The 26,446-nt window shown below is 34.9% G+C and overlaps 1 non-coding gene across 1 annotated transcript; it reads right to left on the bottom strand.

The window, feature by feature from the left end:
• Window positions 1–14,860: 14,860 nt before the first annotated feature.
• On the bottom strand, window positions 14,861–14,967 carry LOC123325351. Its single transcript, XR_006540370.1, has one exon. It is a non-coding gene; the product is annotated as a U6 spliceosomal RNA (small nuclear RNA).
• Window positions 14,968–26,446: the final 11,479 nt, after the last annotated feature.

A 26,446-nucleotide genomic window follows, 5' to 3' on the forward strand; every position in this document is an offset into this window, starting at 1 on the left:
TTTCATAGTTTTGTGTTTTACTTGTATGCCTATGATCCATTTTGAGTTAATTTTTTTTTTTAAAGATTTTATTTATTTATTTGAGAGAGAGAATGAGATAGAGAGAGAGAGCATGAGACAGGGGAGGGTTAGAGGGAGAAGCAGGCTCCTCGCCGAGCAGGGAGCCCGATGCGGGACTCGATCCAGGGACTCCAGGATCATGACCTGAGCCGAAGGCAGTCGCTTAACCAACTGAGCCACCCAGGCGCCCCATTTTGAGTTAATTTTTGTGAAGGGTGTAAGTCCTGTGTCTAGACTCATTTTTTTTGCATGTGAATATATTCCAGCTCCACTTATTGAAAAGATTATGTTTTCTCTATTAGAAATAAAGGACAGTCACCAAAGCAGTGTCACCCAGAATAATTTCACCATCCAAAAAAATCTCCTGTGCTTCACCTGTTCAATTATCTATGCCTCCTCTTGATCCCTTGGCGACTACTGATTGTTTTACCATCTCTGTAGTATTATTGCCTTTTCAAGAATGGCATGCAATTAGAATGATACATTATGTAGCCATTTCTGACTGACTCTCACTTAGCAACACACATTTAAGATTCTTCTATGTCTTTTCATGGCTTAATTACTCACTTTTAAAAATTGTTGAATAATATTCTTTGCATGGATGTATCACAATTTTTCCATTTACCTATTGTTAGATATCTTGATTGCTTCCACTCTTTAGTGATTATATATAAAGTTGATATAAATATTTTTGTGTGCAAGTTTTTATGTAGATGTATTAACTATACATCCTTTTGCTATCAAACTGAATATTGAAAATTGAATTATATTCCTAATTATTAAAGTTGCTCTAGAGAGGGCATGTAAAGGCCGTATGTCAAATATTGTGCGAATTCTTACACAAATGTATAATCTATACTGCATCTTTCGATATGATTATTTTTAGAGAAAATAACAGAAAATTTGCAGATGAAAAGTGATCACTATTTTAAAGTCCGTTTGATATAAATTTTACCAATTATTTGTTTTAGAATTTTTTTTAAATACCATCTTAATAATACCTACTCTTTTAAACATTTCTCCTGGAAGTAAGAATTATATATGATTGACTTTATCATGATGGACACAAGAAAATGATTGGGTCAGGCTTGTCTTAAGGCTGCCAGCGCCAAACATATGAAGTTATTATAACCAAGGTCTAAAAAAGTCATAAAGCAGCAGACTTGAGAAAAATGAAGGGAGCCTGTGAAAGTTACTGTACTATTTGTTCACTGGGAAGAGGTTGGGGAATGATCACTGACCTCTAAGTAACAGAGAATGGAACTCATCTTTCACTTCTGAATGAGCTCCTTGCTGTAATTGATGGCATTTCCTGAAATGGCTGTGATCATTAGGGCTCCAGTGACTGAATTAAAAGAAAATGAAGGATGCAGATGGCTATAGTAAAGCACGGAAAATGCATTTCTTCCTGGTGACAGATACAACTGATCATTTTACAGGAAGTGCCTCACTGAAAGTGTCTCAGCTATGTAGTTTTCAGGGAAAATGAAGAGTAATGTAAAAATTGGACAAGATGAAACTAGCTGTTTCATTCCAGATATTGACTACACAAGTCACTTTCAATAAATCAGCTGCTTATTGTACCTAAGACAGCAGTTTGTTAATATTATGAAGGTGCTACAAAATGTTCTTTTTGGTTAAGCAATCTTTGAACATCACATGAAAAAAACAAAAAGTTTTCTTTAAGTGGTTTTTTGGTTTCTATTTGTTTTCCAGTTATCAACATTTGAACCACTAGGTATATTTATTTAGAAATAGCTTTGATGATGATTAGAAACAACCGAAAATCAGCAAACTTCTTCTGTAAAGGGCCTGATATTATATACTTTAGACCTTTGTGGGCTATGTAGTCCCTTTAATAGCTATGCAACTCTGCCATGGTAGTGGAGAAGCATCCATAGACAATGGTAAAAAAAAAAAAAAAAGTTATGACTGTGTTCCAATAAAACTTTATTTACAAAAACAGAGTACAGCTGGATTTAGCATTCAGGCTATAATTTGAGGATCTCTAATCTAATGTTTCTGTTTAGCATACTGGATGATATTGTGAGTAAGAACAATTGGGAAGCTTAACAGCTTGCTACAGTAAAATAAAGGAAATGGTAAGATTAAATACTTTAGTCTTTGATTAGAAACGGGGATATGATCATTTATATTATTTATATAAATGCAGAATACACTTTTAAAAGAACCACAGGTCAATGATAACCTACATTTTTCAAGCATTAGGAAAAAAAATCACTTTCTAATATAAACTATCATGGACATGGTGAAACTTAGTGGACATTTTTCCTAGATATTTTTTAGTGCTGTTGCACTTGTATTTTTGGCTTCTAACTTTCTATTTAATATTGTTAAACCACTCAATTATTTATTTAACATCCCTTGCAAATACAAGTAATTTTTAAGTTTCACTGGTTCACTATAAAACTAAATATGGGGTTGGGGCGCCTGGGTGGCTCAGTCGGTTAAACGTCTGCCTTCGGGGCGCCTGGGTGGCGCAGTCGGTCAAGCGTCCGCCTTCGGCTCAGGTCATGATCCCAGGGTCCTGGGCTGGAGCCCCGCATCGGGCTCCCTGCTCCGCGGGAAGCCTGCTTCTCCCTCTCCCACTCTCCCTGCTTGTGTTCCCTCTCTCTCTGTGTCTCTCTCTGTCAAATAAATAAATAAAACCTTTAAAAATAAATAAATAAATAAATAAAATATTTATTAAAAAAAGGCAAAACTAAATATGGGGTTTTCAAATCATTTTTAATAAAACACTTAATAATTATTTTAAATATACAAGAGATCTTGTAAAAAATTGAAATTACAAAGTCTCATGGGGTCATCACTTCAGCCTAGATTTTTATTACTGTGGCTGTTTTTCAAACTTAAGAATAAATAACTTTTTTGTTAAGATATATGTATTTATTTGAGAGAGAGAGAGAGCACAGGGAGGGGCAGAGGAAGAGAGAAAGAAACCTTAGCGGACTGTGCTGACACCCATCCCCCGCTTCCCCCCACCCCTTCCCATAATGCAATGCTTGAGCTCAGGGCTCTGAGATCCCAGCCTGAGAGAGAGCACAGGGAGGGGCAGAGGAAGAGAGAAAGAAACCTTAGCGGACTGTGCTGACACCCATCCCCCGCTTCCCCCCACCCCTTCCCATAATGCAATGCTTGAGCTCAGGGCTCTGAGATCCCAGCCTGAGTGGGAACCAAGAATCAATCGCTTAACTGACTGCACCACCCGTGGGCCCCAAGAAAAAAGAACTTTTTAACTGAAGGGACTCATCAGGACAAAGGCTTTGGGATCTTTTAAAATTCTCTCTACAGGAAGAGTTATGGCTATTATTCCTCCCGGTACAACTCAGTTACTTAGTTTGGGCCAGAAAGTGAGATTGTTAACATCTTATTCAGCATTTCTGGAACCAATTAGGCCCCTGAAAGTACATTCAGTCAAGATATTCCAGGTAACTAGTAATATTTAACTGAAGCCATCTACCTTAGAGTTACTGTTTTGGAACTATAGAAATAAGGCTCTATATTACCTTGATTTTCAACCCAATCTCTGTTCCATTTTTTCCTTTTATGACAACTCTGTAAGACACAAGTTAGTACATAGGACCTTTAATAATTTTTCAACTTAGAAGAGATTCTATGTATTTATACCCCAAAGAGAAGATTTCTCTAAGGGCCAGAATTAGTCATTTTATTCTTCTTAGATGTTAGCTTATTACTTCCACACTTCCCCATTTCCTCTTTGAATACTACTCTTAGGAGAGGTGCTGCTCTGGATTTGTCAAATTCCAGAATGTTCATGAGCTGTCTCATTCTCGGGATTCAGTCTCTTGAAAGTCCTTCAGTTCTTCCCCAAGGCTGAGGTGGTAACAGCTGAATTTTGCTTTATCTTTCCTTATATTTCAGTAATCTCTTTGTTTTAGTCAGCTGAAATTTACCCTCCCCTCCCAAAAAAGTGCTGAGTTCTCCCCTGGCAAATAAAAAGACGGTAAGGCATTTTCAAGCTAGAAAACTTTTCTAGGGCCAAAGGGTTAAAACATTTTCTCAAGAACCTTGCTGGAATCCTACAAAATGTTATTTAAAAGTATTTATGAAGCACCACTTTGTCAAAACAGTAATCATAAATATTGCTTTGTAAGACATGAAAAATAAAAATCTGGTTTTCATCTGTTTTTAATATTAGAAGCTTCTATTAAACATTGGTGTTTACTTTCCAAGAAAGGTATTTAACTACACGTGGTTTCAAAGTGAATAGACCATAATTTAATCTCTTGAAATCATTACTGAATCTGAGCTTTAAAAATACCCTTTTTGGGGGCACCTGGGTGGCTCAGTCATTAAGCGTCTGCCTTCGGCTCAGGTCATGATCGCAGGGTCCTGGGATCGAGCCCCACATCGGGCTCCCTGCTCGGCGGGAAGCCTGCTTCTCCTTCTCCCGCTCCCCCTGCTTGTGTTCCCTCTCTCGCTATGTCTCTATCTGTCAAATAAATAAATAAAATCTTTAAAAACAAATAAATAAATAAAATAAAAATACCCTTTTTGTCCAACAGGCAATAATTTGTGAATAAATGTTGTGAAAATATTTTGAGAGCACAAAAAAATGATTGAAGTGTTATGGGTTAACTAGACTATCAAGGACTACTTTAGCACATATTCTTTCTACTAATCTCAAATGCACAATATGCCAATTGAAACTGTCTATTTTCTGTCTCTGTAAACCCTGGAACATTTTGGTTAAAAGCCCAAGAACTAGTAATAAGAATAAAACCAACAAAACACAATTGTTCTCGGGATACCTGGGTGGCTCAGTTGGTTGGGCCTCTGACTTCGGCTGAGGTTCTGATCCCAGGGTCCTGGGATCAAGTCTCACAACGGGCTCCTTGCTCAGTGGGGCGCCTGCTTCTTCCTCTGCCTGACACTTGCCCTGCTTGTGCGCACTCTCTCTCGTGCACTCTCTCTCTCGTTCTCTCGCTCTCTGACAAATAAATTTAAAAAAACCACAATTGTTCTCATTAAAAAATTTTTATGCATTCATTATAGAAGACACAAAGTAAGAGCACCATAAATTTTAGATGCCATTGTTATGTCACATAGCATAACAAATTTAATTGTAAAAGATAATAGAACTGAGTCTTGTAGGAACCAAAGAAAAATCATTTAGGGATGTAGTTTATCCATATATAGAGAGATTTCTTTTGTCTATTTCTAGTTATATGAAATTCTATGGGGTCATGACTTTGGAAATAAGTAGGAGAGTTTATGAGTTCAAAGGTTAATAGAAACAAAAAGATAAAATTAGTCTAAAGTGTGTGTGTGTGTGTACACACAGAGAGATTTCTTAGGAGAGTAAAAAAAAAAGGATTTAGCTATTAATAAGACCAAGGGTGACTTCTACAAGAACTCTAGAGAAGTGTTCAATAAACTATGTGGCTCACAAGCTAAATTTGGCCCGCTATATGGTTTTGTATAGCCAATGTGCTACAGATGGATTTTACTTTTTTTTTTTTTTTAAAGATTTTATTTATTTATTTGACAGAGAGAGACATAGCAAGAGCAGGAACACAAGCAGGGGGAGTGGGAGAGGGAGAAGCAGGCCCCCCATGGAGCAGGGAGCCCTATATGGGGCTCGATCCCAGGACCCTGGGATCATGACCTGAGCCGAAGCCAGACGCTTAACGACTGAGCCACCCAGGCGCCCGGATTTTACTATTTTAAATAGTTGGGGAAAAAAAGCAAAAATATATCGTGTCATGTAAAAATTATGTGAAATTTAAATTTTAGTATTTACAATAAAATATTGAATTTTATCAAGAAAAAATGTATGGAAATTTGCCTTTCTTTTTATATAAGTCCTTATTAACTATACTTGATTTTGCCTCTTGACCTTCCAAATCTAAAGTATTTAGAATGGGCCCTTTACAAAAAATAGTTTACTGACTCCTGCTCTTGAGTATATCTTCTAGGACTGGGGTGCTTCCACAACTGCAATTCGTTATCATAAGTTTGTTGTTCTTTGACTTCATAGAAAAATGAAGATATTTATTCTTTCATACCTGTGTTATCTAGGGAAACCTAAAATTACAATAAAAGTTAAATAAAATTTTCTTTCAAAATTCTGTGCTCTTAAAACTATGATGCATATAAAATATTTTCTTTGAAAGTGAATCTCAAATTAGAGTTATTCACAAATATATTAAAAATAGAAACAGCCAAAAAATGTGAAACATTATGGGAATACTGTAGTTGAAAAACTGAATAAATGTCTTTACTTCTACATAACAGAGTTCTCAGTGTCTGGAAAAATCCCATCTTGCAACTTCTTGGGGGTTGTGTAGTTATTTTAGATTGAAGCAAAAGGTGGAGTTGAACACCTGTGGTAGGAGAATTCTAAGATGTCCATGAAATTTCACTCCCCTTTGTACATATCCTATATAATCCCATATTCTTTATTTTTTTAAAGATTTTGTTTATTTGAGAGAGAGAGAGAGAGCACATAGGAGCAGGGGGAGGGACGGAGGGACAGAGGGACAAGCAGACTCCCCTCTGAGCTGGGAGCCTGACAAGAGGCTCAATCCCAGGACCCTGAGATCTTCACCTGAGCTGAAGTCAGATGCTTAATGGACTGAGCCACTGAGGTGCCCCTCCCATCCTCTCTAATGTGGACCAGACCCCGAATATGATGAGATTTCACAGTAGTAATTACCTTATGTTTTATGGCACTGCTGACTTTCAGTAAGGGAGATTTCCTGGGTTGCCTGACTTAATTAATTACACAAGCAATTTAAATCTGGGTAGAGAGGTCAGATGAGGAATTCAGAGATTCAAAGTAGTAAGAGACAGGCTTTAGAAGTTGAGGATGTCCCCCAGTGACCAGCCAGCAAGAAAAGAGTGACATCCGTTCTATAACCTCAAGGAGCTGAACTTTGCCAATGACCTGAATGAGCTTTGAAGAGGACCCAACCCTCAAATGAGATCGTAGCTCTGGCTGACACACTGATTTTAGCCTTGTGATACCATAGGCAGAGCAGCCATGTTGGGCCAGATTGTTGACACAGAGAAACTGTGAAAGAATACATTCATGTTTTTTAAATTGCTGAGTTTGGTAAGTTGTTATACAGGAGTAGAAAATTAATACACACTCAATCCATTTTCAAAGAAGTAGCATCCTTTGCCCTTACGTTTAATCATCTGTGGCTCTGTTGTTCTCTTTCATCTGAATGTCCATTTGCCAGTATGTTTATAGTCCTTTATCTCTGTTGTTCCTTTCTTATTCTTAGATGCTACAGCAAGGGCTCTTTTATTTGTAGAGCCATTCGGAGTAATTAAAGGAGAAGGGGAAAGCAAGCATGTCACCAAAACAATGTAAAATGACTGGTAAATATTCCTCAAATAATTATCCTTTGATCCTATGATCATGAGGGAATTTGGCATGTTTTTTACTTGGATTCCAGTCTCCACCACATTGCTAGACTTCCTCCTTTGTTATTTTGCACTGTATTCTCCAATTCCTGATTCTATATTATAAACAGTTGGTCTTTTCTCAGTTCCTTCATGTTTTCCCAGAGGCCCCTTTATCATAATCAAATATGCACATATCTATTGGTCTCAAAAGAAGATGTTCTTCCCATGGGGCACCCTGGGTGTCTCAGTCGGTTAAGTGTAGGCCTTCGGCTCAGGTCATGATCCTAGAGTCCTGGGATCGAGCCCCACATGGGGCTCCCTACGCAGCAGGGAGCCTGCTTCTCCCTCTCCCTCTGCTGCTCCCCCTGCTTGTACTCTCGCTCTCTTTCTCAAATAAATAAAATCTTTAAAAAAAGAAGATGTTCTTCCCTGAAACAAACCATTTTATTGATTCATATTTTCACTATTTGAGAGAGAAGTGGGGGGGCAACCTGTTGTAAGATTGCAATGTGTAAATGCAATATTAAAGTAAGGTAATTAAATGCACAGTGTGTGGTGATGGTGATGTAATTAGTAATTACATATGAACAAGCAGAGAAGCTTTAAACTTGCTCTACTCTTCTCTAGTAGTCCTTTTATTGTTTATTAAAAGAGAAAGATATTCAAAACTTAAACTTGGAATTGGTCTGCTCTCCTACCAGTTTGGGGTGAATATCAAGCTGGTTGGACTTAAAATTTTAGAGTGCAACTTCACAGAAGACTATGATATCTTAATTTTATCTCAATTAGAGATTGCCTTTCTGTGTTTTCACCTCGATTTACTCATCTCTTCTCATTGTTTCTATACTTTGTATTCTCTATTTCAGCAAAAATAGCATATTTCTTCTTGTCTTTCTGGAATGTTCAATCCAGCTCAACCAATTTGCATTTTTTTTTTCCATAGTAAGTAGGGCTCTCTATTGCTCTTTTCCAATGCTAAGCAGCATGGCTCTTTTTTTGTATTTCTACAAAATTGCCCAAAAGATTACACCAAATGGCTATTTTCCTTACTAAATTTATCCAGGGCTAGTTATTTCAATTATTTCAACATTATAAAGCATCAGTATACAGACAGCACTAGTTTTGCCCATAGGCAGGCATCACCTTCTCTATTGCTCCTTTTCTCTTCAAAGAACCATGTGTTTTTCCGTGTCTAAATGTGTTGACTATATGCCAATTTTTTTTTGAACAAAAAGAAAACTCAGAGATGATTTAATTTATTCGCAAATAGATATAGATATTTCGGTTTTGACTGAGTTTAACTCACCTGCCCAATGATGTTTATACTACATTATCATTCTACTGCATGGTTAGTAGCCGAGCAGAATGGGCTTCAGTTCTAAATTTTAATTTTCTTAATATTACTATCAAAATGTTTTTCAAACAAGTTTTTTGTATGTCTTCTTCAGCTTGATTATTGCTAGATTGCTTTTATAACATTTCTCTGCATACCTTCCAGAGTAAGAAGCATATATCTGCATAATAAATGTTGTTTATCAGTTGATCAATTGATTGACCTAACGATCTAATAGTTTATGATCTATGATCTTTGTGATTATGTGATCTTATGATCTAATTTTTGTGTCCTCTGTTAGTAATAACATATTGAGGTGGATATCACTAACATTTCTATGAATTCCTTTTCATTCCCCTCAGCCTCAATTAATTGTGCCCTTTCTATATTACTATCATATCTTGGCTTGCTCTATTTTATATTCATCTTGAATTTGATATTGTTATTTTCTTAAACAAATTACAATGTGACTCTTAATCAGTGCCACTGTGTAGTACTACCACAATGTGCATGCTTAACTCAAGATTTGCTTGTCTTGTGAGTGGATAAACAAGAAACATCTTCCTGAAAGATTGTATGCCCTTGGCAGAGCTCCTGTCTCCTAGTTATGTATGCTATTTGGGCTCATGCCCTCTCTTTCACGTTACATAGAGAGCATACTCATAAATTCCACAGAATTGTAAACCAATCATTTTTATGGCTACCATTAACACTATATTTTTTTCTGTTAGTTCGCCATTATAGTCATTTAATCAAATTAATGTTGAGTAGCTGATATGCAACTCATGAGTTTATACACCTCTATACCTCGAGGTTTCACTGCAATGGACAAACTAACACTCATGCAATCACTGTAAACACAGAATACACTCTTTCTAAGATTTTATATATTTTGTATCCAATAATCTATAAGTCTAAGAAGTTATATTCATATATGTGTTTTCTATGTAATTGTTAGCTAAAGATAATTTCATAATAATTCCAAATTTCCTCTTTTTAGATAATGCAGAATAACCCAAAGGACTAAATTACTCAGTTAAACAAACTATTTTAATTATACAGAAATGCAGACTTAACTTTCAAAGTTTCCTGTGGACATTTAGGTGAAACTCTATGCAGTGGCTGAGTTAGCAGTTTTTCTGGCTCTTAAATTATATATTTTGCTTTGTTTCACCGAGTTGATATAACGTCTGCACTTGAAAAGCAAAGTAACTGAGAATAAAATAATGAAATTGTCTACCCTGAGCTATTTTTAAAAGAAATTGTCCAGATTTTAAACTAGCATCTTTTGGTAAAGAGAGTATAATTTTTTTTTTATTCTGACGGTGAAAGTTTTTTAAAAATCCATTAAACTTTCATATGGACAATGTGCTGTCTATTTTACTAAGAATAATGGATTAGCTAAATATTCTTCTTCAATGTTTTGTCAGTCTCCCAATATATCTAAAGTGTCTATCATATGCCATTCAGAAAGATGTAGTCAGCACTGACAGAGAGGATAAATGATTCAAAGAGTGATGGAAATACCATTTTGAAATCTACTCTTCATTCTGTTTGTATTTGAACATTTGTTAGATGTTAAATATCTTGCAGCTTCCACGACAGTGGATGATTTCAAAACAGTATTTCCTTTACAATACAAACATTTCCTTATTTTCCCAAGTACCAAGTAAATTAAGAGAAAAATATGAATGCAGCTCTGAGTAAAAGGGAGTAAATGAGAAAAGTCTCTCAAAATGGCAACCTAATAGAAGGAGGAGAAGCAAACTTTCAAAGAATGAAAAGATACCAAAGGATTAAAGACACTCTTCGGAATTCCTCAATATTCCATTAAAAACATAGAGAGGAAAGAAGCTATAATTAATGACTGTTTTCGCTTGCTCACAATTTTTTGGCCTAAATTTATTTTAAATTAAATGGGAGGACCAGCATTGTCTGTATACAAACTATTGATGAGAAATCATAAATTAGCCTTTAAGCATATTGATTGTGAGTGCTTGTGGATTTTACTGGAGTGCCTCTGCAAAACACATTGAAAAATATTGTCCTCTTTATTACCTCAGTTAGACATTTAAAGTGAAGGGGGACCTCCAGAGACATTGAAAAGGAACTATAAAAATTTGCATTTGGGCAAGATAATTACTTAACTGCACTCAAACAATGAAAGTATTTCAATCTTGTTAAGGTGAGTTGTTTTATACTGTATTTATCCTCAAAGGAATTATTCCTTTTTAAAATGTTTATTTTAAAAAGTCAATATTCTAATATGCTAAGTGAAGGAGGAAAAATCAGTTATTGTACAATTCTTATCTCACTCTTCAGAAATTCAGTTATAGTGCACTGGACATCTTAGTCTAGAAAATAACAGTGATCACACTTTTTTTTTTTTTTTAAAGATTTTATTTATTTATTTGACAGAGACAGAGATAGCGAGAGCGGGAACACAAGCAGCGGGAGTGGGAGAGGGAGAAACAGGCTTCCCCCCGAGGAGGGAGCCCGATGTGGGACTCGATCCCAGGACCCTGGGATCATGACCTGAGCCGAAGGCGGACGCTTAATGACTGAGCCACCCAGGCGCCCCGTGATCACACTTTTTAATGAGGTATGTGTAATTTGCATAAAGTGAAAGGTACATATGTTAAATGTAAAGTTTCATGAGTTTTCCCAAGTCCATACACTAATATATCCCAAACATCTGTGTGAGTGTAGAGCATTTTCATCAGCAAGATTCCTTATGTCACTTCCCAGGCAATTTATACTCCCCATCCCTAGGCAACCACAGTTCTGGTTTCATTTACCATCAAGTAGCTTTGCTTTTTGTAGGACCTCATATAAACTGGATAATATACTGTGTACTCTTTTCAGTCTGGCTTCTTTCAGTTAGCATTAGGCTTTTTGAGATTCTCTCATGTTGTGTGTATCAGTAGTTTATTCCCTTTTATTGCTAAGAATTATTACATTGAATATTTATATTTTTACCCATTTTGGTACAGATATAAATTTGGGTTCACAGTTTTTAACTATTATGAATACAGCTGCTATGAAAATTATTGTGCATGTTTTATGTGTGTGTATTTTCCTCTTCTTGGTATCCTATCCAATTAGCATGAACATGGTCTGACAGATGTAATGGATCAATATGCTGTCCTCTGGTGTGTCTAGATGGCCCAGACCTTTTTATATTATGACAGAGGATGTGAGAATTAACATAGCTCTGGGCAAAAATACAAATGTATGTGTTTTGTCATTCCTTTTGAATGCATACTATTTTTGTTTTCTGATTGGATTAGAAAAGAATGCACTCCATTGTATATATATACATATATATATATATATATATATATATACATCTTCTTTATTGATACATCTGTTGATGGACATCTTAGCTCTTTCCATAGTTTGGCTATTGTGGACATTGCTGCTATAAGCATTGGGTTGCACATACCCGTTCAGATCACTACATTTGTATCTTTGGGGTAAATACCCAATAGTGCAATTGCTGGTCGTACAGTAGCTCTATTTTCAACTTTTTGAGGAACCTCCATACTGTTTTCCAGAGTGGCTGCACCAGCTTGCATTCCCACCAACAGTGTAGGAGGGTTCCCCTCTCTCTGCATCCCTGCCAACATCTGTCATTTCCTGACTTGTTAACTTTAGCCATTCTGACTGGTGTGAGGTGGTATCTCATTGAGGTTTTGATTTGGAGTTCCCTGATGCCGAGCGGTGTTGAGCATTTTTTCGTGTGTCTGTTGGCCATTTGGATGTCTTCTTTGGAAAAATGTCTGTTCATGTCTTCTGCCCATTTCTTGATTGGATCAACCCTCATGAAGATTTAAAATAGTGTTTTTACAAACACTTTTCAAATAGACAAAGGATCTAAAAAATGCTTTATCGATGTGTTACACGACAGGTACTTTTAAGACTCTAAGTGTGGGTTGTCCTACCGCAGACTTTCAGAGAGCACAAAGCAGAGATAAGCATATGTGAATATACTTGTACATGTGCCGCTTTCTAATAGAATGGATTGTACATCAAAACATAAGAAATCAGCAGTTTTAAAAAGAATTAGACCAACTTGAAAGTATCAGAGAAAGTGAAAAGTGAAAAGAAGCCCTTGGATCTTCAAATTACTATAGGAAGAAAGTAACACGGTTGCAAACACTATGGAAAATAATAATTCAGAGGGCAAAACAGCCAAAAATGCAGAACCAAGACTCACGGAGAATAACATATGAAGGAACCTGGCACGTATTTCCAGCTGGATTTCAGAATTGCTGTGGGCAAGTGTCACCTATGTGTCCTTTTCTCCTTCTGTGTATATATGGAGAATATATGGTGGTTTTGCCATTCGTCTCCTCACCATTGTATATTGGAGGTGGTGGTAGAAGGCACATATCTTGTCTCTTTAGTTCACAGATTTTCAGATTGAGACGAATGATATTCAAGGAATTATATCCAAGGAATTGCATCTGAGGGTGCTTATCTGAACTCGAACATGACTTAGCTATGGATACCTCAAACCTCAAACTGATTCTGTAATGAGAAAAGATTTAGGAGTCTTAGGATAGGTGATGTGGCTATATTTTCATGTGAAATGATGTCATTGTGAGAAGATTGGCAGATTATATATTTTAAAGATGGTCATAAGTATATCTCTTCTTATGTGGTGACTTTGACATTCTTCCCTTCAATAAGTGGAGTTTATATCTTATATCCCTGATCTTGAGTCTGGGAAGACTGGAGGTGATGATGGAAATGACTATATGTGTCTGCCTATACTAGGTAATAATAGCAGTGTAACTTTTGCCCTGCAGGCTGGAACAATTGTGCTGGAATCCTAAGCTGCTTCCTAAACCATCTGATGTTTTGTAAGGCTTCCATGTTGTAAGGACACCCAGTTTAGTTCAGACAGAGACTCTAGGACTACACGAAGAGAATGAGAAGTCAGCCATTCCTCAGCTACTTTTGCATACCTCCACCCTACCTGCTACTATTTCATCACCAGCCACTATCTGGGTATGATCTCATGAGTTATCTTGACAGAACCAGGAATTGAGCCCTTTCTGAGTTCTTGATACACAGAAACTAGGAGATAAGAAAAATATTTGGGGTAATTTTAAGCCACTAAGTTTGGGTGATTTTCTATGTAGATGTAGGTAACAAGAACCCCTAACCAGTCAAATTTTTATTTCAGATGTTTTGGGTTTTATTTCTACAAGTTTTATTTGATTCTTTAGTATGTGTAATCTATTTCCCTCATCATGTTTGTGTTTTTCTTTAGGTCCTTGAGCATGTTTATAGCTATTTTAATATCTTGTGTTATTCTTCCATTATTTCTGTCATCTGCATCAGTTTTTATTGACTGATTTTTTCTGGGTTATGAGTCATATTTTCCGACTTCTTTGTGTATTTAATAATTTTGGGGTTGGGTATTGGACATCATAAGTTTTATTTTAGAGTTTTCTTTTTTCTTTTTCTTTTTTATCCTTTAAAGACTGTTGAAGTTTGTTTTGACCAGTAGTTTATTTATTTGCAAATTAATTTGTAAACCTTTAGAGGTCTCCCTTGAATGCCCCAGGTATTTATTTCTTTGCATTCTGGATGATCAGAATTTAAACATCTCTTATCCCAACATGTGATTATTTAGGAATTATTCAGTACCACCCTCTACCCATCCAACCCAGTACTGGTTCTCTTCCTAGCTCCTAGGAGTTTCATTCTAGGCATCCCATGCTTTATGTTTAACAACAGATTCAAAGAAAGCTTTATGAAAATTTATGGACTCTTGTGTTTAACTAGCTCCTATCTTGTACTTTGCCCTCAAATTCCAGCCCCTTTTATGTATGTGTCTGACTGAACACGGACAGGCTGCTATTGTCTGTTTCCATTAGCTCTTCCTGCATCACAATATGGAAGGTGCCTCCTTAGGGAAGCTGGGCTGATTTTAAGACTCCAGTTATCTTCCTTCTCTTAGGAATCACAGTCCTGTGCTGCTATTTTCCAATTGGGAAATCCTGTGTTTGAAAACACATGTTTCATGTATTTTGTCCTATTTTCTCATTCTTTTTGTTTAATACAGAATGCCTCACGAGTTTGTGTGTCATCCTTGCACGGGAGCCATGCTAATCTTCCCTGTATCGTTCCAATTTTAGTATATGTGCTGCTGAAGCAAGCACCTATTTTCTCATTCTTTATTGTAGGAGGCCCAGTAACTCCATCAGAGTGGAAGTGATGGCCTCAAGTCTCCATAAAACTAATTTTTTAAAACTAATTTTCTAAATTATCACCCACCGTTTTCCCCCCATGACATGTTCTAATTTATTTTTTGTAACTTTATCTTCCAATGTGGTACATCAGCCTGGTCATCCTTCTAGTCTATCTAGTGTTTTCTTTAAAGACCACATTTTCCAAGTTTACTGTTTCTGTTTTATTCTTGGCATTTCCTTTAAACTCCCCTTGTTATTTTATAGATTCTATTTCTTTTTCTTTAGAAGTTTAAATCATAAAGTCCTCATCATCTTTAAATTTTTAGCTATTCTCTTGTGTGTGTTGTCTCATAGTAGTGGATTCTCATGTGTTTTGCAGATTTTTCCTGTGGATGTCAAATCGGTAGGCGTTTTCTTCTTTGAAAATCTGTTATACCTGTGTCTTAGGTTAAGCAGTTGTCCTTGTAGAATATTTTTATTTTGTTTTAGCCAGGGTCATGTGGACTGGTTTAAAGACCAGTTTTATATTAGTTTCTCAGTTTGAGTTTAACAGGTTAATTTTATTTGGGACCCAGTACTTCTTTGTGCATAATGCCTGGTTTTCTAACATCCATATTACTTAAAAAAAAATTAATGTTGTTTTTTTTTTCTTTTTTTTCCAGTCAAGATTTGGGACTGCTAACTTACTTTTGGCTGTGCCCACTCTGTGTCTCTGCCAGCAGGGGCAAAGTTTTGTTCCTATTTGTGATGGACAGCATATGTCAGGGTTTCTCTTTTGTCAGGCTCTCTGACATGTAAACAAACAAGCAAACAAAATCTGTTTTAGTGCTTCATCAAGAACTGGTCTTACTGCCTTAAGTTCATTCCTAAAATAGGTGCCTAAACCTCAAATTGTATGTCCATGTCCAATATATTTATGTGGTATTTGTATGTTAGAATTAAGAAGAAAGTCTTGTGATGTGGCTTTAATCTGACATCTTGAGCAGAAGTTGTTATATCAATATGTTATCTCTCCTCTTCTTTGTCAAAGTAACTTACATTTGTGAATACTGTTAATCAGCCAAATACAATTTTCTTTTATTATGTAGGTAGTTTGATATGTTACATTAGTAATATATTAAACGATACTCTTGTTTATGATTTTGAAATTGTTGTATTTAAAAATATTTTAATATTTTACTATATACAAGAAATTATCCTAGGTGACCTAGGGGGAACATAAACAATGGGGTTCACCAGCCCCTCTGACCATGGAAAGCATTCTGAAGGACTCCTACAGACACTCAAGGGCTGGTCCCTTTAAATTCTAGTTGCCCTTTTAAACCGCAGCTAGTTTTTTTTTTTTTTTTTTTTATATGCCCCAAGGCAGACAAATCTGCTCCTAGTCACTCAGTACTATTTCTCCCCACTGCAGTTCACACTCTCCGGAACTGGGGTTCCTGTGGTTACCCTGTCTTCATCTCTTGCTGTTTCCATGAGGTTCCTCTACCCTTTGGGGTGCAGATGCTATTCAGTAAGTCCTCAGTTCTTCTTAAGTAGGAATTGCTCTATATGTAGGCGTCCATTCGGTGTGTTTGTGGAAGAGGTGAGTTCATGATCTTTCTGCATCGCCATCTTGGACCCTCTCCTATTCATTAAATTATATATATGCCCTATATACATATATTTGTATAAATATTTGCCATATATATATGCATATGTCCTAAATTTCTGAAAAATTCTATGAATTCTGTTAGGATTTTAAAAAGCCTTGAAAGGGATGACATTTAAATTATATTATGGACTATAATATTTACAGATAATATGATTTATGGGTTTTGTTTCAATATAATATAGAAGTTGGTGGAGTATCAATTTAAAAAGATTGACCATAAATTGGTCTTTTTGATCCTGGATGATAACTACATAGGAGTATATTATACTATTCTCTCTACTTTTTAAAGGATAAGAGTTTTCCATTAAAATATTTTAAAAATATTATATCTTTTCAAACTTTTTAAGCAGCATAAAATTATGGCATTCCATGAATTCTTTTATTATGTAAAGATATGTACTTTGCATTCAAAAATTTAAACTCCCTATGTATTGCTTAAGTTGTGCTATTTAAAGCAGAAAATTTCAAAATTGCATCTAAATAGAAAACAAAACTATTGAAAAGCTAATAAACCCTAAGCAGGAGCCTCATTACACAACAGGGCCTTATTATCAATTCCATTTATTGTTAATGACATACACTTGGAGCAATGGTTCTAACTGAAGCTTAATTTGAAGACAAAACAGCAAACTTCTTAGGCCTTCTTTTTTTTTTTTTTTTTTTTTTTATAAGTTTTTTAATTGTAAATTTGAAAAAATGCAGAGTATTTTATTGTTGGAATCTAATATTCACCCAGAATATATCCTTTTTGAAAGAACAATATAGAAAGATAATTGGGGAGAAGTAAAAGGTATGTGGAACGTTATGCTGAATGCTTTCTCAAATCAATGTAGCTAGTACTAAATCCAGATTACACTAATATTAAAAACATAATGTCATTTGTTACCTCTGAATGCCTTTTGGCACACAGTACAAGGACCACAGCTGGGCCTTTAGCATGTTATTGATGTGTTTAATGAAGCCATCCTCTTGTATTGTTAGTTGTCCTTTTTAAAACAAAAGTATTTTTCCTGAATAGTTTGACTATCTTTTTGATATTTTTCAACTTCTTCAATCAGTTATTTTCCAGGCAATATTAATCAAGCAGAAAGATACCATTTTTGAACATGGATACTAACCTTCTATAGAATCATTTTAACTAGGAAAAAAGCATGATATTGTATTCTCATTCTCCTAAGATTCACTAGATTGGCTTGAAAGTAAACTAAACTACAGTTAAAAGAATCCTGCTTTCTCTAAAGCAGACTGTTTACACCCAGGGAAATTTTTATGTCCCTTGTGGTTGAAGGCACTGTGGAACCAGCTTGAGTTATTAAAGAAGATTGTAAACCGTCTATTCAGGTCTGTTCCTCAAAACATCTAAGGACATGAAGTCTGGCTTCATTTCTTTGATAGAGTATATTTCTACTACATCAAATACATCTCTGTATACTGAGCGAGGGAGTTACCCTGTATGTGTGTCTCAGTAGTCTCTATACCTTGTCCACCAAAGGTCTTCCTTCTATAAAGAAGAGGAAGAAGTCAATTTTCTTTTATTTAATGATGACCTTTATCAATTTGCATTTTGGAAACTAATAAACAACAATAAGACTTTGGATATTAAAATACTTCTTATCTCTAACTGGAGATAAGATATGGCCTACTATATTTCTGGAGTGGAAACACTTAGCCTGAAGGTAATACATGCTTTTTTTCATTTCTTTCTGATAAGAAAGAGTCACTTCCCTTTGATTTATAGTTCTCATAAAGTAGGTAATATATTTCATGATTAATTTTAGCTCCTAATCATATGCATATTGAATAAGAGATTCAGAAAAGACTGTGAGAAAATAACTATGTACCTTTACTTACATTTAATAGTCAGTATGATTTATGCATTCAACACATTTTTTATCATGGCTTTTTTTTTAAAATGAATCTTGTGGAAATATAGTGGCAGGATAGCTATCATTTTAGATCATCTTTTTATATTCTAAATTTAAAGACAACATAGACACTTGTTTCTGCCTAGGCCCCACTTCTAGGCCCTACTGTCTACTTTAATCACTGTAAAGTCAATTAGGTGAGCAAAGACTTTAGTTTTGCTTAAATGCAATCTTACTTTGTCTTCTCTAGGGCCTATTTCTTGTACCTCTGCAATTTGTGAGGTCTTTGGGAAATTACTGGGACTCATTTGTGAGCCACCCAAACTTCAGGGGGCATTAACACCTTTGGAACCATCCTTGACCAATGAGGACAGGGATGCAGTGCATAAAATGTCTTCTTGATGTGGTTTTGGAATATAGGTGAGGTTCGGTGGGGTGAGGCCCGGAGCCGACTACCAAGAAAGAATTCTTGAGATGTCTTTGTTGCAAAATGGTGGTTTATTAAAACACGGAGACAGGACCCATGGGGCAGAAAGAGCTGCTGGGGTCTTAAGGAGTAGTGATTATATACTCGGGAGTTGGGGGAAGTAAGGAAAAGGGAGGTTTCAAAGGACTTTGATATGCTAAAGAGGCCTGACCTACAAGATACCTACAAGATACCTACAAGATACCAGAGGCCTTGCATTGTCAAGTTAAGATTGTTTTCCCCTCTAGCAAGGCATTAACATTAAGACAGTTGGGAGATTCCTGGAAGAATGTCACTCATGTCCCACCCAAGAGTAGGGGGTAGGGGGTGGTTGCAGGGTGTCAGCTTATGCTTTGTCTTCAGCCAGCCTTCTGCTCCCTCATCATTCTTCTTTGTCCCATGGGAAGACAGATCTGACGGTATTGCCTTGTCAACATGAGCCACCTATAAAGGTACTAACCCAGTAATTCACTCTACTGTCTTTCCTCTTCTTCAGTTTCATAATGCCTTAGCGCCTCATCTCCCAACACCGCAAAATTTTGCTCCCTGAGACAATAATTGCAAATAAACCTCTGTCTCAGACTTTGATAAACTAAGTTTTTAATCTGGCACAGATTGCTTTGAGGTCAAATCCTGACTGTTTCATAGCAGTTGTTACCTTACGGTGTTATTTAACTTCTCTGAGCCTCCATTTCCTTATATGTAAAACAGGAATTGTGCATTCCACAGCAATATTATAAAGGTTAAAATTACATAATTATGTAAGTTATTTAGAGTATGTTTTGCCTGTGGGACGCACTATAGAAGCATGTGATTTTATTCTGTCTCATACATGTTATCTAATTAAACAGTAATTATTTTAGGAATTTTACACACTCACCCAAATTATTTGTGGCAGACTATATAATGAGTTTTAATAATTTTTTTTTTACTTAATATAAATGCTAGTCTATATACTCTGGGTTCACTGTCTTTCATAAAAGAGTTTACTTTTATTAAAATTCGGTTATTGGAGCACCTGTGTGGCTCAGTTGGTTAAGCATCTGCCTTTGGCTCAGGTCATGATCCCAGGGTGCTGGGATCGAGCCCTGCGGCAGGCTCCCTGCTCATCATGGAGTCTGCTTCTCCCTCTGCCCCTCCCCTGCTCATGTGCATGCCTATACTCCCCTCACCCTGTGCACATGTGCCCCCCCTCAAGTAAATAAATAAAATCTATAAAAAATACATTAAAAAATCAGTTATTATATTGTATGATTTTTCACTCTTCTTCCCTTTAAAAGATCTCTACTAAGCCAATTTATCCATAAGCTAATGCATTTTGTACAAAAGCCTTATTTGTCTTGAATTTCCCAGAAATGCAAGTAAAAGCTTTTAATTTGGACTAAATTGCACAAATTAGTTATTGATTCTCACTAAATTTACTAGATAACCCACGTTCTAGGGTTTATTATGTAGCATTTAATTATAGCTTGTCAAGATTGTTGGGTTTTTAAAGATATTCTTAAATGAAGAAAATTACAGGAAACATTAAAAGTTCAAGTGATGGAACTTAGGTTGCTGACATATTTATTCACTATTCAGTTTTTAATAGAGGTAGAGGGTATCACTACTTCTTGAATTTGTACTCAACCTTAAAATTTACTTGTGGGCCCTAAAATGGAGCAGGACTGATGGTATACCAGATCCAACTCTAAACCTCAAGATTCAAGACATTTCCACTCTCTCTGGAAACTCTGAGAATGTCATGTGAGACATACTTCTGCAAGAGAGAAAATACATCAAGAGTCATCCTAAGCAAGTTCATCAGATCAGTCAGCCCTGCCTGCTCCACCATGCTGACCTCAAACATGTTAGATAGTCCAGCTAATATCAATCTAATCCAGTAACCTCAGACAGTACATCCAGATAATATGTAGGAATAGGAGCAATAATTAATTATTATTGTCTTAAAGCAATTATGTAATTTTTCAGGTTTATTTAGGTATAATGGCAAAAAACAAACCTCACCTCTTTTAGGTGTGCAGGTAAATGCATTTTGACCAACTTATATAATCATATAACCACCACCACAATGATGATATGTACTATTTCTATCAACCCAAAGAATATAGAGTGTTTCTATCATCCATCTATAATCAAACAACCCACCATCACCACTACTGTAGCCCCTTGTAAATGTTGATGTCGTTTCTGTCCCCATAGTTTGGCCTTTTGAGTCTGTTCCTAAGTTGACTTAGCATATTCCTTTTGGGACTCATTGATATCATAGTATGAATAATAGCACATTCCTTTTTTATGCTGAGTGTTGTATGGATATAGAATGATTTGTTTGTCCATTAAGCTTTTGATGACTTTTTAGGTTATTTCCATGTTCTGGTGATTATGAGTAAAAGGACCATAACATTTGTTTCCAGGCATTTGTATAGACCTATATCTTAATTTCTTTTGCATCTAGTATATGATTTTTTTTAGAGTTCTGATTGCTTTGCCCAATAGCCAGCACTTGTTTTTGTCAGGTATTTCATTACTTGTTTCATTTTTTTTTTTTTTTTTGGCATTTGATTAGATATGTGGTGGTATCTCACTGTGGTTTTAATTTGTATTTGTCTAATGACTGATGATAGTGAGCATCTTTACATGTGCTTATTTTAATCCAAATCTCTTCTATAGTGAATTATCTTTTCATATATTTTACCATTCTTATTATATTAATTCTTTCCTTATTAGTAATTTTTCAGATTTCTTTGTATATTCTGGTTACCAGTACTTTGTTAAATGTGTTTTGCAAATATTTCTCTCTGAGACTATTGCTTGCTTTTTGTTTTAAAATGCCCTTTTACAAAAAGCAGAGGTTTAAATATGTTCTATTTAAAAAAATGATTTTCTATTTCAATATCAGAGGTTTTCTCCTGTTTTGTTCTAGATAGAAGTTTTCAATTTTAGTTTTTACTTTTAGATTTACATTATTTTCCTTGTACAAGGATGTATAATTTTTTCTCTATAAGGTATTTCCCTATTGAATAGCAGTGCCAACTTTGTCAAAATGATTTCCTTATATCTATACAGGTCTATTTCTGTACATTTCATTCTGTTCTATTGATATGTGACTATCATTTTACTAATACCATGCTATGTGATTACTATAGCTTTATAGAAAATCTTAAAATCCGGTAGTGTGAGTCATCCAAATTTGTTTTCATTTTTCAAAATAGTTTTGGCAATTTTTTTATTTCTTTCTTTTCCATATAAAGTTTAGAATCAGTTTGTTGATTAAAAGTAGGTTTATAGGATTTTCTCTGGGATTGTGTTCAATCTGTAGATCAATTTGAGATGAATTTACATCTTGATAATTTAAGTCTTCCAATTAATGAACATGAGCTATCTCTCCATTTACTTAGATCTTCTTTGATATTTATCAACAATGTGGAATTTTTATTATACAAATTATGCCCATTATTTTGAGATTTATTATGTTTTTAGTATTGTAAATGATATCTTTTTAAAATTAATTATTAATTGTTTATGCTGGTATGTTTAAAGACAATTGATTTTAGTATGCTGGCTGTTTTTTTTTTTCTGTAACCAGTTAAACTCATTTATTTTAATATATCCTTTGATATTTTCTATGTAGACAATCATGACCTCTAAGACAGTTTTATTTCTTACCTTCCAATCCATATGCCTTGTATTTCTTTTCCTTGTCTTATTGCATTGGTATGCATGTTGTAGAATAGGAATGGTATGAGTAGAAATTCTTGTTTTGGTCCTAATCATAGAGTGAAACTATTTGGTCTTTAACAACAAGGTATGATGTTAACTCTAGTTATTAACAGATATCTTTTGTAATGTTAAAAATTTGTCTTCTATTCATAGATTTGAAGAAGTTTTGTCATAAGTGGATATTGAATTTTTCAAATGTTTTCCAGGCATCTGTTAAATAGATTTTTTTTCCTCTTTTAAAATATTGATATAAATAAATTAATGTAGTAGTCAGGCTTCATCAGAAAAACAGAACCAGTTAGGAAATAGAGATATAGAGATAGATAGTAATTAGATACAGATTAATTTACCATAAGGAATTGGCTGGTTGGCTAACACAAGTATGGAGCTGAGAAGTCCCACAGCTATCTGTAAACTGGAGACCCAGGAAAGCTGGTTGTACAGTTCAGTATGAGTCTGAAAGCCTGAGAATCAGGGGGGGCTAATGCTGTAATTCCCACTCACAGGGCAGAAAACCTACATTCTAGCTCAGCATTTCATCATAAAAAGTAAGTTTTCCCTCCCTGCACCTTTTTGTTCTATGTAGTCCCTCAATGGATTGAATGATGCCCACCTACATCAGGGGGTCAATCTGCTTTACTCAGACTACTGATTTAAATGCTAATCTCATCTGGAAATATCCTCACATTCCCAGGATAGATCTCACTTGCTCATGATACATCATTCTACTTACATATGATGGACTTAGTTTGCCAATATTTATAAAGGATTTTTCATCCATGTTCATGAGGAATTTTGGTCTGTAATCTTCTTTTCTTACAGTATCATTGTCTGTTTTGGTATCACTGCAATGCTGTCCTCATTAAAAGAGTTAGGAGGTATGCCCTCTTCTATTTTCTGGACTTTTTTTGGTTTTGTTTTGTTTTTAAGCATTAGTATTTCTTCCATTAATATTTTATAGAATTCATAAATAAAGTCATCTGAATCATTAATTTTCCTTTTTGGAAAGTTTTAGCTATGAATACAATTTATAATAGATATAGGACTAATTGCACTCTATTTCTTCTGGAGTGAGTTTTGGTCATTTGTGTTTTTTAACATTTTCTTTTCAATCTGTCATTAGCTTATTGGCTTATGCCAATAAATTTTAGAGTGGCTTGTTATGCAAGAATAGCTAACTGATACAGTCATTCATTTAATCATTCATTAATCATCACTGTATCTTTCATTATATAGTTGACCCTTGAACAATGCAGGGTTTAGAGATGCTGACCTCTTGTGCAGTTGAAAATTTGCATATATGACATAAGAATAAAAAATTTAAAAAAAAAAGAAAATTTGCATATATGTATTATGTACTGTATCCCTACAATAAAGTGAGCTAGAAGAAAGGAAATGTTATTAATAAAATCATAAGGAGGAGGAAATACATTTACAATACTGTACTGTATTTATATATTAAATTATATATTTAAAAAAATCTGTGTAAGTGGACTGGCACTGTTCAAACCTACGTTGTTCAAGAGTCCACTGTAGACTTAAAATGACAGTAATATTTTTTAGATTCTGTTATATACATTGGGTATAATAAGCCAGAATCTATTGCATTCTGTAAATAATTATACAATATGTAATGCCTAGTGTGATAAGCACTAACTTATACAGGTTTATTAGGCTTTTACTATGAAAGTAGAAAAAACTTTTTACTTTTGAAGCAAGTGCTATTTACTGAGTAGTGCTATATAGCACTTCCTATGTACTAATCTGTAATAGCACTCTTCAAACAATAAGAACGTCTTCAAAAATTTCTGTATTGTAAATGGATAAAATGTATAGACCTCAATAAATCTTATTACTTTCTCTGGCTCATTCTACTCCAGCTACACTGACATCTTTACCAGTCATATCTCATGCTTCACATATTCCCACCTTGGAGTCTTTGTAATCCCAGATTCCTCTACCTGAAAAATCTCATTTAGATTAATCCTTAAATGTTACCTCCCCGGAAAGATGTACCTTAGACATCCTGATTAAAATTATAATTCTCTTTCCTGTCTTATCTGCTTACCCTTCTTAATTTTTTCATAGTATTATATGACAATATACCATATTTTCTGTCTTACAACCTCACTTTAGTATACAAGCTCCACAAAAGGAGGGACTTTATTTTTGTTCACTGCTTTGCTTCCCTTACTACTTTATCTTCATTGGCTAGAACAGAATTTAGCATATCACAGGCAGGCAATAAATACTGTTGAGCAAATAAATATCCATTATTTTAGGGACTATAATTTTTATAACAAGTAGCATACTCATATAGAATCAGAAAATTTGGGTTTGATTCTGTGATCTCCTACTACTAAATTAATTTCTTCTGCCTGAAATTTTCCAGTGTCCCCTCCTTAAATGATTACTCTTCCTTCATCATTACTAATAAAACTGTTGTTCAGTATGCTACATACTTCTATACTCACTGTACTAAACAGTAATTTGAAATTTAACTTTCATGTATTTTTTCTTTTTTCCTAAATAGAGTGACCAAAACGAGGGGAAATTAATCTTATTTTTTAATTAGCCAGATTAATTGAATGGATCAACTTTTTAATCCTGCAACCATCATTAATGAAGATACTTCACACATCTGATTGAGATCTGATATTTTATAGTCATGGATTGAAGAGTCTCCCTTTTCTTTACTGGATAAGAGCCTATAGATGCTTGAAAAACTTCCAGTTAGCACTTTACTTCAGATCTGTATAATTTATCTAACTGACAAAGACAAAAAAGGCAAAAAGTCATGTGTTCTGTCTTTAGCCTTTCTAAAATTTCCACACAGACTAGATCTTTCAGGCATTCCAATTGCATTTTCTTTTAACTAGCAAAATTCAACCTACCCAGAGCTATCTTCTCATATAACTCATCGTTTACCCTTTCCCAAGTGTCCTGGTCTTTTATACCTCCTTGTAAATTATAAGTTTTCCTCAGTTTCCTCTTTGTGTTAGAAATTTTCAAGCCTGTAACACTGCAGTTATGTTGGGACCTTTTCCCTAGGGCAAACAAAAGCAGAGGAAAACTTCAAGATTCAGAGTTGGATCAGGAAAGGAGATCCATCACAGTGATATAGATGTAGGGACAGTAGATACCTTGACATCAGGTAAAACAAATAAAACTAAGTTAAAAATGTGAACCTTCACATAATCTTTGCGATCTTATTTTGCTGGAAGAGTGTTCTTTCCTTGTCCTTAAATTTTATTTAAAAGCCATTTTATTTGCCTTTTTTCCATGTCGATAGGGAAAGTAGAGGAAACTTGAAGACAAGGATTATACGCTCTGTTTTAGAACTATAACTTTGTCAGATATGTCCTATGTAGAATAAATTCTTGATGGTGATGAAAATTAAAAGAATGAAGTGTATTTCTAAAGCTTGCTATTTGATTTTTTTTTTAAGATGAGCTTTGTTAGACTTTGATAGAACATTGTTCCTTTTTATAATTCTAGTTTTAGGTGTTTTTTTTTTTCCTATTTTATTCCAATTTCATAAAATGTATTCAGTCTTCCTCCATCTTATTCCCATTTCCGCAGTGAAAAAGTAGATTTAAAATTTATATTTTAATATACATTTATTCATGTTTAATAAAATATTTTTAAAACTATCATATATCTTATTTCTGATAGCTTTTTCTTCTGAATTGATCTGTGTTATGTGTTGCACTTTAGAAAGCACTTTATCCATTCTCTCTAGTT

This window comes from Neomonachus schauinslandi, chromosome 7 (assembly GCF_002201575.2).
Source record: "Neomonachus schauinslandi chromosome 7, ASM220157v2, whole genome shotgun sequence".
Classification (NCBI taxonomy): Eukaryota; Metazoa; Chordata; class Mammalia; order Carnivora; family Phocidae; genus Neomonachus; species Neomonachus schauinslandi.